The sequence below is a fragment of the Rattus norvegicus genome, chromosome 7, assembly GCF_021556685.1.
Source record: "Rattus norvegicus strain SHRSP/BbbUtx chromosome 7, alternate assembly SHRSP_T2T, whole genome shotgun sequence".
NCBI classification, from domain to species: domain Eukaryota; kingdom Metazoa; phylum Chordata; class Mammalia; order Rodentia; family Muridae; genus Rattus; species Rattus norvegicus.
The window spans coordinates 25,371,077-25,391,302 of NC_141540.1; positions in this window are offsets into that span (position 1 = coordinate 25,371,077).

Consider the following 20,226-nt stretch of genomic DNA (forward strand, 5'->3'; position numbering starts at 1 on the left):
CAACTCAAATTGTCCATGAATCCTTGCCATTCAATCTGACCACAAACTCCCCGAGCTACTTTCTTCTGACTCTGACCAACTGTCCTTAGAGGAATGCGAACAATTGGCCCAAGGGCTTTACATTTGAAGTAAATATGAACCATAAGATGGAAAATATGTTTTTAAGATCGTCCATTCTTGCCTTAGGGTAGTTATTTCATTAATGTTCATGGCATCGATGTTCTGGGGATAGTTAGTCCCAGGCCTGTGTCAGAAAGCCATTTGAAATCTCATATATGAATTTCATCATGGGATCCAAAGCTAGAAATGAGGTTAATGAGGTTAAAAATCATACATATACATTCCACACAGACCCTATGCAAACACCTGACCCATTATGATGTCATCATCCATTATATGCAGAGGTAGTCTCACATACTGACTTTTCAGCATTCAACAAAATATTCTGTATGGATATATTATTTCACAGTAGTCACACTTATGAATTCTACCTAAAAATAATGTCCTTTTATAATATAGAAAACCAATCACAAATAAAATTCAGAAGTTAATCTAATCCTTGGTCTAGTAACTTCTAGTCTATGCATCAATGTCAATGCAGATGCTAAACTTCATACATATATATCCTCTAAAATGTCACATACATTTCTGCTTATCCCCTTCTAAGGATAAAGATCTTGTAATGGAACACATATCACTCTGAACCTACTGTCCAATTTGGCCTGGGAAGCAAGGAGGCTAAATTTAGATCTCCATTACTTCCTTGTTTCCTCCAAATTCACCCCCAGTGTCACACCCAGATTTATAACAGCCCACACACCCTTACCAGCTACCCATCTCAGATGTGTTACAACTTTCCTTTCCAACTTCCTTCCCCTCATGGCTACTTCTTGTAGCAAGGAAGGAGTCCCAGAGGAAGGAGAAGATCATCAGTCCACCCAAACAACTTCAACCCAAAATTTATGGTGTCTTCAAGATATGCAGTGACAAAGATAAAGCAGAGACAGAGGGAATAGCCAATCAATGACTGTCCCAACTTAAGACGCATTATATGTACCAACCTCTGACACTAATGATATTTTGCTATGCTTTTGGACAGGAACATAGTATAACTGTCTCCTGAGAGGCTTCATCCAGCAGTGGATGGGGACAGATGCAAAGACCCACAGCCAAATTCCAGACGGAACTCAATGAAACTTGCGGAAAAGTGGAGGATAGAATTCAGCAAGCCAGAGTGGTCAAAGACACCAGAAGAAAACCTACATGGTCAACTAACCTGTGCTCGCAAGGCAGAAGGGGCCACAAGGTTCAGGCTTCCTTGAGGCAGGGTAAGTATAGGAGTCATAAGTGGAGGGAGGAACTAGGCTTGACAAGCCTCCATTGCCAAGACCTCTAGCTATGGTGACAGTGTGGGAACAAATCTTACACACATATTCACACCTGTCACAATTTATAAACATGCTAAATTAAACATCCCTTGATGAAAAACTACAGAAACAAGTAGGCTGTGCTGGGTCCAAGTGAGGCTTGCAAACTGGGTCTAAGTATCCCAGTAAGAAGGCCCCTCCCAATTCTCCTGAAGGCCTAAGAGAACCAAGGAAAAAAAAAACAACAGCCATATAGTAAGGGTTAAGATTCACAGTGTCTAGAGAGAAGGAGCAATTCTATGTAGTCCTCAAGTGGCAGTGATGGCAGAGCCCTGTTTGGGTTCCAAACAACCCATGACCAACTCCAGGGTGAGAAGACTGAGAAGCTAAAAGAACTGCCAATACATCCACCCTTGCTGAGTGGTGACAGAGGAATGGTACCAGTGCATCTGAGCACATAGGGAGGCAGCAGCAGCACTAGTGGCAGCTGGGCAGGGGAAAGTACTATGTGAAATGGGTGGAGTCAGCTCTGCAGTGTAGAAAGTGTAAGGGAGCCAGGCCTCTGGGGATACAGGAATAAGAGACCCTCCATCAGGTCATAAGGGATCTGATGTCCCTATTAGTTTGATCTTGACCATCTTAGTGTTGGCCTTGGTAAACTCTAGGCTCAGGGTCTTTGGGTTCCTCTACCCAAGGTGGGCAGGAATGTGGTATGTCCTGTGCCCCTGAGGGTGGTGAGTCTCTGTGGGAAGCTGGGCTGCTGCTTTGTCAGGTTAAGTAGAAAAGAAAGGGGTCACATTAACTTTGGCCAATGTGGGAAGCAGCAGAAGTACGTAGGCACTGCCAGTGAATCTGCTGCCTCAGGTTTTTCACAAAGACTTACTAGTGAGACCGAGACAGATGTGGGCTTTTTGCACACATTTTTTACTAAAGGGTTGGGGTACTAACATGGGGCATAGAGCTGCATACCTTGTATCTCAAGTTATTGACACCCGGTGTGGTCACTACCAAGGGTAAGCGAACAGGACTCAGCACAGTGTCCTCCTGGATCATGGTCTGGTCTAAGCAGGGAGCAACAATGTGCTGTAGTTTTACAGGAGAAAGTCTGATGGCTGCAGATGTTTGGTAGCCAGCCAGAGACAGAGGAGAAGCAAGGGTTCTCAGTACGAAAAGGGACGTTCACCCCCATGACCACAGTGATGGCTTTGGGAGTAGGCAAAGAAGCAAAAGGACTGTGCTTGAGAATTACAAATGTGTGGCATGGGCAGAGACATGGCCATGATGTGCCAGAACTGACAGCATGGAGGGAGGCACAATGTAATTAGTTAGGGTTGCTGGACCAAAAAACATCAGCAAGTCCAAACAGACACCTTGAAGCAAGAGTGAAGACTGAAAAAGGAGGACAAGTCCTCAGCTAGGATGTAAAAACACACACACTGACACCACTCACAGGAATCACTTTGGGCTTCATGCAAAACCCATCCAAGTCAAAGCATCCAGTGGTAGAAACCACTGACCCAGGGTCTTAGAAACTAACGTATCAGTAATGCTGCAGAGACAGGAAGAAAGTGACCACTGGTTTATCAGCTTACTGTTTAATACACACACACACACACACACACACACACACACACACACACAATGAAAATTCTGTTTGCAAAGAAAGAATATTAAAAGCAGAAAGGGAAAAAGGTCAAAAAACATATAAAGGCAGATCTATAAGAATTACACAAAATTTCTCAATACAGACTCTAAAAGCCAGAAGATCATGGGCAGGTGTCATACAGACCCTAAGAGAGCACAAATGCCAGCCTGGGCTACTATATCCAACAAAAATCTCAATTAACATAGATGGAGAAACCAAAATATACCATGACAAAAAAATTTACACAAAATCTTTATATAAATCCAGCCCTACAAAGGATAATGGATAGAGAACTCCAACACAAAGAGGGAAACTACACCCTATAAAATGCAAGAAAGTAATCTTCCTGCAATGAACCCCCCCAAAAAAATAGCCACACAAACATGACTCCATCTCTAAAAACAAAAATAACACAAAACAACAATCACTATTCCTTAAAATCTATTAACATTAATGGGCTCAATTCCCCAATAAAAAGACATGGATTATCAGACTGGAGAAGTAAACAGGACCCAGCATTTTGCTGCATATGGAAATGTACATCAGTGAAAAAGACAAACAATACCTAAAAGACTGGAACAAAACTTCCCAAGCAAATGGTCACAAAACCAAGCTTGAGTAGTCATTCTAATATCAAATAAAATTGACATTCAACCAAAAGTTATCAAAAAAGATAAGGAAAGACACTTCATACTCATCAAAGAAAAAAATCTACCAAGATGAACTCTCAATTCTGAATAACTATGCTCCAAGTAAAAGGTTACCAACATTCATAAGAGTAACTTTACTAAAGCTATCAGCATACAATGCACCACACACAATAAGGCTAGGAGACTTAACTGCAATATTCACACAAATGAGCAGACAATGGAAACAGAAACTAAAAAGAGACACAGAATAATTAACAGGAGTTTTGAGTCAAGTGTATTTTACAGATACCTATAAAACATTTCATCCAGAAAGTATACAACTTCTGCTCAGCAACTCATGGTACCTTCTCAAAAACTGACCCTATAATTTTTCACAAAACAGGGCTCAAAAGATACAAAGAAATTGAAATAATCTCAAGGATCCTATCAGATCACCACAACCTAAAGCTGTTCTTCAATGATGAAAATACAACAGAAAACACACACAAAAAAGGAAGCCAAACAATGCTCCACTCAATAATAACTTTGTCAAGGAAAAAGTAAAGAAAGAAATTAAAGACTTTTTAGAATTTAATAAAAAGGTAGGCACATCATGTGCAAACTTATGGAATACAATGAAAGGAGTTTGAAGAGGAAAACTCATAGCTCTAAGGCCTGCAAAAAATTGGGGAAAGCATACACTAACAAGTTGACTGCATACCTGAAAAGTAAACACAAAAACTAGCAAATTCACCCAAGAGGAGTAGAAGGCAGGAGAAAAATCATGCAGTACTGAAATCAACCAAGTAGAAACAAAAAGAAATATACAAAGAATCAACAAAACCAGGAGCTAGGACACAGAGAGGGTTTCCAAATTAACAAAATCAGAAATGAAAAGGGAGACATAACTACAGATTCAGAGGAAATTAAAAAAAATCATCAGATCTTACTATAAAAGCCTATATTCAAGAAAACTTGAAAATCTGCAGGAAATGGACAACTTCCTAGACAGATACCAGGTACCGAAGTTAAATCAGGAACAGATAAACCAGTTAAACAACCCCATAACTCTTAAGGAAATAGAAGCAGTCATGAAAGGTCTCCCAACCAAAAAGAGCCGAGGTCCAGACGAGTTTAGTGCAGAATTCTATCAGACCTTCATAAAAGACCTCATACCAATACTATCCAAACAAAATTGAACAAAATTCTATTCCACAAAAACTATTCCACAAAATTGAAACAGATGGAGCACAACTGAATTCCTTCTATGAAGCCACAATTACTCTTATACCTAAACCACACAAAGACACAACAAAGAAAGAGAACTTCAGACCAATTTCCCTTATGAATATCGACGCAAAAATACTCAATAAAATTCTGACAAACCAAATCCAAGAGCACATCAAAACAATCATCCACCATGATCAAGTAGGCTTCATCCCAGGCATGCAAGGATGGCTTAATATACGGAAAACCATCAACGTGATCCATTATATAAACAAACTGAAAGAACAAAACCACATGATCATTTCATTAGATGCTGAGAAAGCATTTGACAAAATTCTACATCCCTTCATGATAAAAGTCCTGGAAAGAATAGGAATTCAAGACCCATACCTAAACATAGTAAAAGCCATATACGGCAAACCATTTGCTAACATTAAACTAAATGAAGAGAAACTTGAAGCAATCTCACTAAATTCAGGGACTAGACAAGGCTGCCCACTCTCTCCCTACTTATTCAATATAGTTCTTGAAGTTCTAGCCAGAGCAATCAGACAACAAAAGGAGATCAAGGGGATACAGACCGGAAAAGAAGAAGTCAAAATATCACTATTTGCAGATGATAAGATAGTATATTTAAGTGATCCCAAAAGTTCCACCAGAGAACTACTAAAGCTGATAAACAACTTCAGCAAAGTGCCTGGGTATAAAATTAACTCAAATAAATCAGTAGACTTCTTATACACAAAAGAGAAACAAGCCAAGAAAGAAATTAGGAAAACGACACCCTTCATAATAGAACCAAACAATATAAAGTACCTTGGTGTGACTTTAACCAAGCAAGTAAAAGATCTGTACAATAAGACCTTCAAGACTCTGAAGAAAGAAATTGAAGAAGACCTCAGAAGATGGAAAGACCTCCCATGCTCATGGATTGGCAGGATTAATATAGTAAAAATGGCCATTTTACCAAAAGCGATCTACAGATTCAATGCAATCCCTATCAAAATACCAATCCAATTCTTCAAAGAGTTAGACAGAATAATTTGCAAATTCATCTGGAATAACAAAAAACCCAGGATAGCTAAAACTATTTTCAACAATCAAAGTACTTCAGGGGGAATCACTATCCCTGAACTCAAGCAATATTACAGAGCAATAGTGATTAAAAACTGCATAGTATTGGTACAGAGACAGACAGATAGACCAATGGAACAGAATTGAAGACCCAGAAGTGAATCCATACACCTATGGGCACCTGATTTTTGACAAAGGAGCCAAAACCATCCAATGGAAAAAAGATAGCATTTTCAGCAAATGGTGCTGGTTCACCTGGAGGTCAAGAATGTAGATCGATCCATGGTTATCACCCTGTACAAAGCTTAAGTCCAAGTGGATCAAGGACCTCCACATCAAACCAGACACACTCAAACTAATAGAAGAAAAACTAGGGCAGCATCTCGAACACATGGGCACTGGAAAAATTTTCCTGAACAAAACACCAATGGCTTATGCTCTAAGATCAAGAATCGACAAATGGGATCTCATAAAACTGCAAAGCTTCTGTAAGGCAAAGGACACTGTGGCTAGAACAAAATGGCAACCAACAGATTGGGAAAAGATCTTTACCACTCCTACAACAGATAGAGGCCTTATATCCAAAATATAAAAGAACTCAAGAAGTTAGACCACTGGGAGACAAATAACCCTATTAAAATGGGGTTCAGAACTAAACAAAGAATTCACAGCTGAGGAATGCCGAATGGCTGAGAAACACCTAAAGAAATGTTCAACATCTTTAGTCATAAGGGAAATGCAAATCAAAACAACCCTGAGATTTCACCTCACACCAGTGAGAATGGCTAAGATCAAAAACTCAGGTGACAACAAATGCTGGCGAGGATGTGCAGAAAGAGGAAGACTCCTCCATTGTTGGTGGGATTGCAGACTGGTAAAAACATTCTGGAAATCAGTCTGGAGGTTCCTCAGAAAATTGGACATTGAACTGCCTGAGGATCCAGCTATACCTCTCTTGAGCATATACCTGCAAGATTCCCCAACATATAAAAAAGACACGTGCTCCACTATGTTCATAGCAGCCTTATTTATAATAGCCAGAAGCTGGAAAGAACCCAGATGCCCTTCAACAGACGAATGGATACAGAAAATGTGGTACATCTACACAATGGAATATTACTCAGCTATCAAAAACAATGCCTTTATGAAATTCATAGACAAATGGTTGGAACTGGAAAATATCATCCTGAGTGAGGTAACCCAATCACAGAAAAACACACATGGTATGCACTCATTGATAAGTGGCTATCAGCCCAAATGCTTGAATTACCCTAGATGCATAGAACACATGAAACTCAAGGCAGATGATAAAATGTGAATGCTTAACCCCTTCCTCAAACGGGGGAACAAGAATACCCTTGCCAGGGAATAGAGAGGCAAAGATTAAAACAGAGACAGAAGGAACACCCATTCAGAGCCTGCCCCACATGTGGCCCATACATATACAGCCACCCAATTAGACAAGATGGATGAAGCAAAGAAGTGCAGGCAGACAGGAGCCGGATGTAGATCTCTCCTGAGAGACACAGCCAGAATACAGCAAATACAGAGGCGAATGCCAGCAGCAAACCACTGAACTGAGAACGGGACCCCCGTTGAAGGAATCAGAGAAAGAACTGGAAGAGCTTGAAGGGGCTCAAGACCCCTTATAAACAACAATGCCAAGCAACCAGAGCTTCCAGGGACTAAGCCACTACCTAAAGACTATACATGGACTCACCCTGGACTCTGCCCTCATAGGTAGCAATGAATATCCTAGTAAGATCACCAGTGGAAGGGGAAGCCCTTGGTCCTGCTAAGACTGAACCCCCAGTGAAAGTGATTGTAGGGGAAGGTTGGCAATGGGGGGAGGGTGGGGAGGGGAACACCCATAAAGAAGGGGAGGGGCAGGGATTAGGGGGATGTTTGCCTGGAAACTAGGAAAGGGAATAACCTTCGAAATGTAAATAAGAAATACTCAAGTTAATAAAAAAAATTAAAAAAAAAAAACAGGAGCTAGTTGTTTGAGAAAATCAACAAGATAGAAAAACCCTTAGCCAGAATAAACAGAGGGCACAGAGACAGTATAAAAATTAACAAAACCTGAAGGAAAAGGAAAAACATAACAACAGAAACTGAGAAAATTCAAAACTCAGTTAGATCCTACTTAAAAAAAAACTATATTTAACAAAACTGAAAAATCTGGAGGAAGTGAACAATTTTCTAGTTAGATATCAGGTACCAAAGTTAAATCTAGATCAGATCAACCACCCAACCAGTCCCATAACTCCTAAAGAAATAGAAGCAGTTATTAAAAGTCTTTCAACCAAACAAACCCCAGGACTACATGGGTTTAGTGCAGAATTCTATCAGGCCTTCCTAGAAGATTTATATCGAATACGGTCCAAATTACTCCAAAAAATAGAAACAAAAGGATTACTACCCAATTCCTTCTATGAAGCCACAATTATGCTTATTCCTAAACCACACAAAGACAAAGAAAGAGAACCTAGGACCAATTTCCCTTATGAATATTGACACAAAAATCCTCAATATGATTCTTTCAAGCTGAATCCAAGAACACATCAAAATGATCATCCATCATGATCAAATAGGCTGCATCCCAGGGATGCAGGGATGGTTCAACATGTGGAAATCCATCAATGTTCGATGTAATTCACTATGTAAACAACCTCAAAAAGCAAAAAAAAACCCACATGATTATTTCATTAGATGCTGAGAAAACATTTGATGAAATTCAACACTGCTTCATGTTAAGTCTTGGAAGATCAGGAATTCAAGGCCCATACTTAAACATAGTAAAAACCATATACAGCAAACCAGTAGCTAACGTCAAACTAAATGGAGAGAAGCTTGAAGCAATCCCACTAAAATCAGGGACTAGACAAGGCTGCCCACTCTCTGCCTACTTATTCAATATAAAACTCAAAGTCCTAGGCAGAGAAATCAGACAACAAAAAGAGGTCAAAGGGACAAATTGGAAAGAAAGAAGTCAAAATTTCACTATTTGCAGATGATATGATAGTATAGTTAAGTGACCCCAAAAGCTCCAAAGGAGAAGTACTAACCCTCATAAACAACTTCAGCAAAGTGGATGGATATAAAATTACCTCAAACAAATCAGTAGCCTCCCTCTACTCAAACAATAAACAGACTAAGAAACAAATAAGGGAAATGACACCCTTCACAACAGTCAAAAATAATATAAAATATCTCTGTGTGACTCTAACCAAGCAAGTAAAAGGCCTGTATAACAAGAACTTCAAGTATCTAAAAAAAAAGGAATTGAAGAAAATCTCAGAAAATGAAAACATCTCCGGTGCTCGTGGATGGGCAGGATTAATATTGTAAAAATGACCATCTTGCAAAAAGCAATCTACAGATTCAATGCAATCACCATCAAAATTCCAAGTCAATTCTTCAAAGAGCTAGAACGAGCAAATTGCAAATTCATTTGGATTAATAAAAACCAAACATAATGAAAACTATCTGCAACAATAAAACAATTTCTGGTGTAATCACCATCTCCGACCTCAAGCTGTATTACAGAAAAACTGTAAGGTATTGCTACAGAGACAGGCAGATAGATCAATGGAATAGAATTGAAGACCCAAAAATGAACCCAAACACCTATGGTCACTTGATCTTTGAACCTAAAGCCACTCATAGGAACAAATCAGCATTTTCAACATATGGTGCTGGTTCAACTGGAGGTCAGCATGTAGAAGAATGCAAATTTACCCATTCTTATCCCCTTGTACAAAGCTCAAGTACAAGTGGATTAAAAACCTCCACATCAGATACATTGATACTATTAGAAGAAAAGTGGGGAAGAGACTCAAATACATGGGCACAGGAGAAATTTTCCTGAACACACCAATGTCTTATACTCTAACATCAAGAGTTGACAAATGGGACTAAATTTGTCCCATAAAGTTGCATAAGCTTCTATAAAGAAAAGGACACTGTTTAGGACAAAACAGCATCCAAGGGATTGGGAAAAGATATTTATCAACCCTGTATCTGATAGAGGGCTAATTTCCAATATACAAAGTACTGAAGAAGTTAGACTCCAGAGAGACCAATAACACTATTAAAAAATAGGGTACAGAGCTAAACAAAGAATTCTCAGCTGAGGAATAGTGAATGGCCCAGAAACACCACCTAATGAAATGTTCAACATCCTTACTAATCAGGGAAATGCAAATCAAAACAACCCTGAGATTCTACTTCACACCAGTCAGAAAGGCTAAGATAAAAACCTCAGGTGACAGTAGATAGTGGCGAGGATGTGGAGAAAAAGTAACACTCCTCCATTGATGGTGGGATTGCAGTGTGGTACATTTAAACAATATAGTCCTTCTCAGCTATTAAAAGCAATGAAAATCTTAGGCAAATTGATGGAATTAGAAAATACCATCCTGAGTGAGGTAACCCAATCAGAAAGGAACACACATGATATGCACTTGCCGTTACATGAATATGAGCTCAAAAGCTTGGAATACCCAAGATACAATCCATAGGCCACATGAAGCTCAAGAAGAATGACCAAAGTGTGGATGCTTCAGTCCTCCCTAGAAGGGGGAACAAAATACTCACAGGAGGAAATATGGAGAAAAAGTGTAGAGCAGAGACTGAAAGAAAGGCCTTCTAAAGACTGCCACACCTGGGAATCCATCCCATATTCAGTCACCTAACCCACACTCTACTGCAAATGCCAAGAAGTGCATGGTGATAGGAGCCTGATATAACTTTCTCCTAATAGGCTCTACCAGAATCTGAAAAATACAGAGGCAGATGCTCACAGTCAACCATTGGACTGCGAATGGAGTCCCAATGGAAAGAGGAGATGGTGAGTAGGAATTGGTTCATAGTGATCTTAAAATGCTTTCTACTGAGTTTGGGGCGTTTCTCTGGGAAACCTAAGAAAATTGTTATGGGAAATTCACTACATTCTCAGGTAAATTGGCTGTTTTCTTGCTGTCCAGGTTCTCTAGAACAATCTTTGGGTAAGAAGAAGCAGGTCCAGTAGAAGTTTGTGTATCAGTGGGAATTTATTGGAGCATATGTGATTTGCTTTTCTGGAGCTATCCTGGATGTAGATTTTGAGTAAACGTCTGAATTTAACAATATGCTAACACACACACACACACACACACACACACACACACACACACACACGTTTTAGAGATAGAGAATAAAGTTAAGTATGTTAGAGTATCGGAGGAACAGTTGCTATATAGAAAGAATTAGGTAGTGCTACTTTGGTTTCTACTTTGTGAAATAGTTTGAAAAGTACTGGGATTAGATCTTCTTTGAAGACATGATAGAATTTTGCACTAAAGCAATCTGGCCTTCTAATGTTTTTTGTTGAAAAACTTCTATTGATTGCTTTGATTCCTTTTGGGGTCATAAGACTGTTTAGACCATTTGTCTGATCCTTATTTGATTTTAGTACCAGATATCTGTCAAGAAAATCATCCATTTCATCTATATTTTCCAGTTTTGTTGAATAGAGACTTGGGTAGTAGGGTCTGATTATGTTTTTAACTTCCTCAGTTGCAGTTGTTATTCTCCCTTTTCATTCTTGATTTTGTTAATTTGGATACTGTCTCTGTACGCACTAGTTTGTCTGTCTCAGGGTTTATTTATCTTGTTGATTTTCTCAAAGAACCAGTTCCTGGTTTGTTGACTCTTTGTATACTTCTCTTTGCTTCTACTTGGTTGATTCCAGCCCTGAGTTTGATTATTTGCCAACATCTACTCCTCTTGGGTATATGTGGTTCTTTTTGTTTTAGAGCTTTCAGATGTGCTCTTAAGCTGCTCGTGTATAATCTCTCCAATTTCTCTATGGAGGCTCTCAGGGCTATAACTTTTCCACTTAGCACTGCTTTCATTTTGTTTCCCTAAGTTTGGGTATGTAGTACATTCATTTTCATTCAATTCTAAAAAGTCTTTAATTTCTTTCCTTTTTCAAAGTCTGATTATTTCATTGTTACTCTTTTTTTAAAATTTTTATTAGATGTATTTCTTTACTTACATTTAAAACGTTATTCCCCTTCCTAGTTTACTGTCCATAAGCCCCCATTCCCTCCGCAATGCCTCCCCTGCCCCATACAAATATTCTACCTGTACATCCCCCTTATTGTCCCCCATAATCCCCTGCACTGGGGGTCCAACTTTGGCTGGACCAAGGGCTTCCCCTTCCCCTGGTGCCCCAACAAGGCTGTTCTCTGCTACATATGCAGTTGGATCCCTGAGTCAGTCCATGTATAGTCTTTCGATAGTGGTTTAGTCCCTGGAAGCCCTGGTTGGTTGGCATTGTTGTTTTTGTCAGGTTGCAAGCTCCCTCAATTCTTTCAATACTTTAATTCCCCTCAAAGGGGTTCTATTCTCGGTTGGATGGTTTGCTGATAGCATTGACCTCTGTATTGGACCTGCTCTGAATGTTTTTTTTTTTAAAAAAGATGTATTTATTGTATTTATATGAGTACACTGTCACTTTCTTCAGACACATCAGAAGAGGACATTGAATCCCTATTACAGGTGGTTGTGAGCAACCATGTGGATGCTGGGAATTGAACTCAGGACCTCTGGAAGAACAGTCAGTGCTCTTAACCACTGGGCCATCCCTCTAACCCTCTGGATATGTTTTAAAGGTAATGCTAAAAATATTTCCTTTAAAACATTTAAAGAGGCTGGGGATTTAGCTCAGTGGTAGAGCGCTTACCTAGGAAGTGCAAGGCCCTGGGTTCGGTCCCCAGCTCCGAAAAAAAAGAACCAAAAAAAAAACATTTAAAGTATTTCAGTATGCTATGAATAATATCCAATGCACTTAGTCCATTTAACATGGTGTCTATAAAATGTGATTGTGTAGATTTGTCAATTCATGAACAGTTTCATTCAAACTATATTCACAGTAAAAATGAATTTCAAATAAAATCATTAGTCTCCCTCTTCTAAAAAGAATAGGAGTACATTATTTTAGCTTCTATTATTTGAACAAGGACATAATTTTAAGCTAATCTTTTTTATCTCATGAGTAGTAGGTCTTTTTTGAAATGAGATTGTCTTAAGAATTCTGTCAGTCATTTAAATAGTGCATGACTGTGAAAACCACACTTTAACATGGAATTAGGGCTGTGGAAATGGTAGTAAGGTGAGTTAGTTGAACAAGCTCGATCTTGAATAGGAGGTAAGGAAAATTGTAATTGTTAAATTTATCAGAAACACATGGAAGCTTTTTTCATCTCATAATTATGACTCTTCGATGTTTTATACAGGAGTGCGGGCATGTTTTGGGGATAAACCATTTGATTGCATCCCAAATATACATGAATAAACATAGGCCTGTTTTGTTAAACAGAGATATGTGGGGAATTATGCCTTTCTTGAGAACTGCCATCAGGTATAAGGCATCATGGACCAGATAAGTCACACATATAATGAGTGAGACATCACAATGCAATGATATTTATTTCAAATATTTACCTTATGATTATAAAAGAATTTCTACTTTGATTTTGTGTTTAAATCCTTACAGTTCTAATCTGGCTCAGAGTCATAGAAATAACATAATTATTTAAAGGATATGCCTTAGGGGATCTTATGGGCTTTAATAGAATAGTGAATGAGGAAAATAATAAAATCCACTGAATGCATATGTGAAACTTAAAAGTAGAAATATAAATGAATTTTAAAAAAGAATATGTGTCTCAATACTATAACTTTGCCCCTTTGAAGCAGAAGTCTTAATTAATCATATACTAATAGCTAATGTTTACAAACTGAAAACTCAAAATTGTCACAACATTGCCTCGAAGCCCTAATGCTCACTTTAACCGCATGGAAGGATGAACTAGTCATGGTTCATGTTGTGTTGTGTATCATGTTAGTTGCTCTAATCCAATTTTTTGTCACCTAGCACTAAAAGCTACAAGTATGAACTTAGAAAATCATATATCAGTAGTCAAAATTAACTTCTACTCTGTAACCATTCAACATGCTTTATCTTGCAATAATTATTAATGAAACCGAGGTCTGGTCATAATTCCCAGCTATGAAATACCACCAATTTTGATACCAGTTATTTTCATATATGACTCCAATATAATTTGGGGCATATTAGACAAGTATCCATTACTTCTTTTATTTAAGTTATGGCTTAGAAGAATAAAGTTTAACACTATCTGATAACATTTACCAGCAATATTTTCATTGCTGTGAAAGCGCCTCAGACTGAGGTAACATAAGGAAGAAGATTTGTTTTATTCATAATTATAGAAGATGGTCCACCATTGCAAGTAGAAAGCTTGACAACTAAAAATGCCCTGCCATAGTGGTGGGCTTGAGGCAAAATTTCTTCATATCATTTTCCTTTGTATTTATTTTATCTGATATATTACATCCTGGCCTCAGTTTTCCTTCCCTAAACTACCTCAACTTCTCCCCAAGTCTTATCCCCTCCAACTCTACTTCTCTTCCAACTCTTCTCCTACAGGTTCCTTCCTCCTACCTTTTGTGTTTCTGCTCAAATGGGAGGGTACTGTGGTACATGGAAGCCCAGGAACCACAGAGCTCTGTGATGGTTCTGTGTCAAAAAAGAAGGGTATCCTGAACCACTGGGTCTCAGGAAACTTACAGTTCTGAGCTCACACAGTGTCTTGGTGGAAGGGTATGCAGAGACTGGGAGCTCAGGAACCACACAGCTCTGGAGATTTCTCCTAGTATGAGGTCTTGCAGCTCCCAGGGGAGAATATCTGCAGCTTCACTGCTTGTAAGCCTCATCCCTGTGATTTCTTTGTTCCTTCTTTCATTGCTTCTTTTCTGCTTGGTTTCTGCAAAAAGAATGACACATGAGGCCAAAAATCTCAAAAACGAGATATATTGTAGAGTCCAGGGTGTGGAAAGACAAATCCAGGAATGGCTGCCCTCTTCACATGGAAGTTGATAGCAGGAAATGAACAAAGGAAAGTGCTTATAGAATTTCTTAGGGGACAGAACTTTCAGAGCAGAAATGTCCAGCGTGAGGATTGGTGAGGTGTCAAATCCTGAACTGGGGTCTAGAGGAATTGGTGTTTTTAATATCCTTTTACCTGCACAGTGCACATTGGATACAGTGGGACTTCCTTCTCAGCTATACCAGGCTTTTGCTGATCCACCACTTTTGAAGTATGTTGGTGAGGGGGCTTATGAGGAGGTGCCTCCATTCCTGCAGTGGTTTACAGTTCCTGTGGTGGTCTTTCAGGAAGGCTGTAGGATGAGGCATGAGGATGTTATGAAACAAGATGGCAACACCATGGAAGAAATGTCTCATGATGGCAGTAGGCTGAGACTACACAGCTGTAACCAGCCCTGTGGTCCAGAAACCTCCAATATCTGAAGGGACTTGGTCAACAGCTCCCTGCACCCAAATCCCGTGGGAGGGAGAGGTACAACGTCAGAGGGGCAGACACTCCTGGGAACCCAGAAGAGACTATACTGTGCCCTTCTGGTTGCCGCCCTCACAGAGAGCTCAAAAGCAGCTGCCCAGGAGAAACTTCAGTCCCAGGGCCAGAGGTAAGACCAAATTTCTGCCCAAGTGGCCTGCTTGGTGGACTCAGGACACATGCCCACAGGAAGAGATAACGATCAGTACAGGAAAGACAACAGGCCTGAAAGCAGAACAATCTGTTCCCATAACTGGCTGGAAGCAAACAGAAAAGCAGGTATACAGCACTCCTGACACACAGGCCTAAAGGATGGTCTAGCCACTGTCAGAAATAGAAGAGCAGGGTAACACAAGAGACAGCCTGATGGCGAGAGGCAAGCTCAGGAACCAAAGCAACAGAAACGAAAACTACATGGTATCATCAGACCCCAATTCTCCCACTAAAGCAAACACTGAATAGCCAAACACACTGGAGAAGCAAGACCTTGATTTTAAAGCACATTTGATCATGATGATGGAGGAATTCAAGAAAGACATAAAGAACTCCCTTAGAGAAATGCAGGGAGAAATAAATAAACAATTTGAAGCCTATAGAGAGGAATCACAAAAATCCCTAAAAGAATTCCAGGACAACACAATCAAACAGGTGAAGGAATTAAAAATGGAAATAGGAGCAATAAAGAAAGCACAAAGGGAGATAACTCTGGATATAGAAAACCAAAGGAAGAGACAAGAAGCCGTAGATACAAGCATGAACAACAGAATACAAGAGATAAGAGAGAAATCTAAGAACCATAAGATTCCATAGAAATCATCAACGTAACTGTCAAAGAAAATGGAAAATGATACTGGTCCAAAACATATAGGAAATCCAGAACTCAATGAGAGGATCAAACCTAATGATAATAGATATAGAAGAGAGTAAAGAATACCAGCTCAAAGGACCAGTAAATATCTTCAACAAAATCATAGAAGAAAACTTCCCTAACCTAAAGAAAGAGATTCCCATAAACATACAAGAAGCCTACAGAACTCCAAATCGATTGGACAAGAAAAGAAACCCTTCCCATCACATAATAGTCAAAACACCAAATGCACACAAAAAAGAAGAATATTAAAAGAAGTAAGGGGATAAGGTCAAGTAATATATAAAGGCAGACCTATCAGAATCACACCAGATTTCTCACCAGAGACAATGGAAGTCAGAAGATCCTGGACAGATGTCATACAGACCCTAAGAGAACACAAATGCCAGCCCAGGTTACTGCATCCAGCAAAACTCTCAAATAACATAGATGGAAAAAGCAAAATAATCCATGACAAAACCAAATTTACACAATATCTTTCTACAAATCCAGCCCTACAAAGAATAGTAAATGGTAAAGCCCCATATAAGGAGGCAAGCTACACCCTAGAAAAAGCAAGACTAACCATCTTGGCAACAAAACAAGAGAAGAATAGCACACAAACATAATCTCACATCCAAATACGAATAAAACAGGAAGCAACAATCACTATTCCTTAATATCTCTGAACATCAATGGACTCAATCCCTAATAAAAAGACAAAGATTAATGAGCTGTATATGCAATGAGGACCCTGCATTCTGCTGCCTACAGGAAAAACACCTCAGAGAAAAAGACAGACACTACATAAGACTGAAAGGCTGGAAAACAAATATCCAAGCAAAATGTCTGAAGAAGCAAGCTGGAATAGCCATTCTAATATCAAGTAAAACTGATTTCCAACCAAAAGTCATCAAAAAAGATACGGAAGGACACTTCATATTCATCATTGCACCTACCACAATAATAGTAGGAGATTTCAACACCCCACTCTCATCAATGGACAGATCAAGGAAACAAATTAAACGGAGACATAGACAGACTAAGAAAAGTCATGAACCAAATGAACTTAACAGACATTTATAGAACATTCTATCCTAAAGCAAAAGGATATACCTTCTTCTCAGCTCCTCATGGTACTTTCTCCAAAATTGACCATATAATTGGTCAAAAAACGGGCCTCAACAGGTACAGAAAGATAGAAATAATCCCATGCGTGCTATCGGACCACCACGGCCTAAAACTGGTCTTCAATAACAATCAAGGAAGAATGCCCACATATACGTGGAAATTGAACAATGCTCTACTCAATGATAACCTGGTCAAGGAAGAAATAAAGAAATTAAAAACTTTCTAGAATTTAATGAAAATGAAGGTACAACATACCCAAACTTATGGGACACAATGAAAGCTGTGCTAAGAGGAAAACTCATAGCGCTGAGTGCCTGCAGAAAGAAACAGGAAAGAGCATATGTCAGCAGCTTGACAGCACACTTAAAGCTCTAGAACAAAAAGAAGCAAATACACCCAGGAGGAGTAGAAGGCAGGAAATAATCAAACTCAGAGCTGAAATCAACCAAGTAGAAACAAAAAGGACCATAGAAAGAATCAACAGAACCAAAAGTTGGTTCTTTGAGAAAATCAAAAAGATAGATAAACCCTTAGCCAGACTAACGAGAGGACACAGAGAGTGCGTCCAAATTAACAAAATCAGAAATGAAAAGGGAGACATAACAACAGATTCAGAGGAAATTCAAAAAATCATCAGATCTTACTATAAAAACCTATATTCAACAAAACTTGAAAATCTGCAGGAAATGGACAATTTCTGAGACAGATACCAGGTACCGAACTTAAATCAGGAACAGATAAACCATGTAAACAACCCCATAACTCCTAACGAAATAGAAGCAGTCGTTAAAGGTCTCCCAACCAAAAAGAACCCAGGTTCAGACAGGTTTAGTGCAGAACTCTATCAGACCTTCATAGAAGATGTCATATCAATACTATCCATAATATTCTAAAAATTGAAACAGATGAAGCACTACTGAATTCCTTCTATGAAGCCACAATTACTCTTATATCTAAACCACACAAGACCCAACAAAGAAAGAGAACTTCAGACCAATTTCCCTTATGAATATCGATGCAAAAATACTCAATAAAATTCTGTCAAACCGAATCCAAGAGCACATCAAAACAATCATCCACCATGATCAAGTAGGCTTCATCCCAAGCATGCAAGGATGGTTTAATATACGGAAAACCATCAATGTGATCCATTATATAAACAAACTGAAAGAACAAAACCATATGAACATTTCATTAGATGCTGAGAAAGCATTTGACATAATTCAACACCCCTTCATGATAAAAGTCCTGGAAAGATTAGGAATTCAAGGTCCATACCTAAACATAGTAAAAGCCATATACAGCAAACCAGTTGCTAACATTAAACTAAATGGAGAGAAACTTGAAGCAATCCCACTAAAATCAGGGACTAAACAAGGCTGCCCACTCTCTCCCTACTTATTCAATACAGTTCTTGAAGTTCTAGCCAGAGCAATCAGACAACAAAAGGAAATCAAGGGGATACAGATTGGAAAAGAAGAAGTCAAAATATCACCATATGCAGATGATATGATAGTATATTTAAGTGATCCCAAAAGTTCCACCAGAGAACTACTAAAGCTGATAAACAACTTCAGCAAAGTGTCTGGGTATAAAATTAACTCAAATAAATCAGTAGCCTTCCTCTACACAAAAGAGAAACAAGCCGAGAAAGAAATTAGGGAAACAACACCCTTCATAATAGTCCCAAATAATGTAAAGTACGTCGGTGTGACTTTAAATAAGCAAGTAAAAGATCTGTACAATAAGAATATCAAGACTCTGAAGATTGAAGAAGACCTCAGAAGATGGAAAGATCTCCCACGCTCATGGATTAGCAGGATTAATACAGTAAAAATGGCCATTTTACCAAAAGCAATCTATACATGCAGTGCAATCCGCATCAAAATACCAAACCAATTCTTCAAAGAGTTAGACAGAATAATTTCCAAATTCATCTGGAATAACAAAAAACCCAGGACAGCTAAAACTATCCTCAACCATAAAAGGACTTCTGAGAGAATGACTATCCCTGAACTCAAGCAGTATTACAGAGCAATAGTGATTAAAAAACAAAACAAAACAAACAAACAAACAAAAAAAAACAAAAAAACTGCATAGCATGGGTACAGAGACAGACAGATAGACCAATGGAATAGAATTAAAGACCCAGAAATGAACCCACACACCTAAGGTCACTTGATTTTTAACAAAGGACCCAAAACCATCCAATGGAAAAAAGATAGCATTTTCAGCAAATGGTGCTGGTTCAACTGGAGGTCAACATATAGAAGAATGTAGATCGATCCGTGCTTATAACCCTATACAAAGCTTAAGTCCAAGTAGATCAAGGACCTCCACATCAAACCACATACACTCAAACTGACAGAAAAAAAAAGTGGGGAAGAATCTCGAACACATGGGCACTGGAGAAAATTTCCTGAACAAAACACCAATAGCTTATGCTCTAAGATCAAGAATCGACAAATGGGATCTCATAAAACTGCAAAGCTTCTGTAAGGCAAAGGACACTGTGGTTAGGACAAAATGGCAACCAACAGATTGGGAAAAGATCTTTACCAATCCTACAACAGATAGAGGGCTTATATCCAAAATATACAAAGAACTCAAGAAGTTAGACTGAAGGGAGACAAATAACCCTATTAAAAATGGGGTTCAGAACTAAACAAAGAATTCACGGCTGAGGAATGCCGAATGGCTGAGAAACACGTAAAGAAATGTTCAACTTCTTTAGTCATAAGGGAAATGCAAATCAAAACAACCCTGAGATTTCACCTCACACCATTGAGAATGGCTAAGATCAAAACCTCAGGTGATAGCAAATGCTGGCAAGGATTTGGAGAAAGAGGAACACTCCTCCATTGTTGGTGGGACTGCA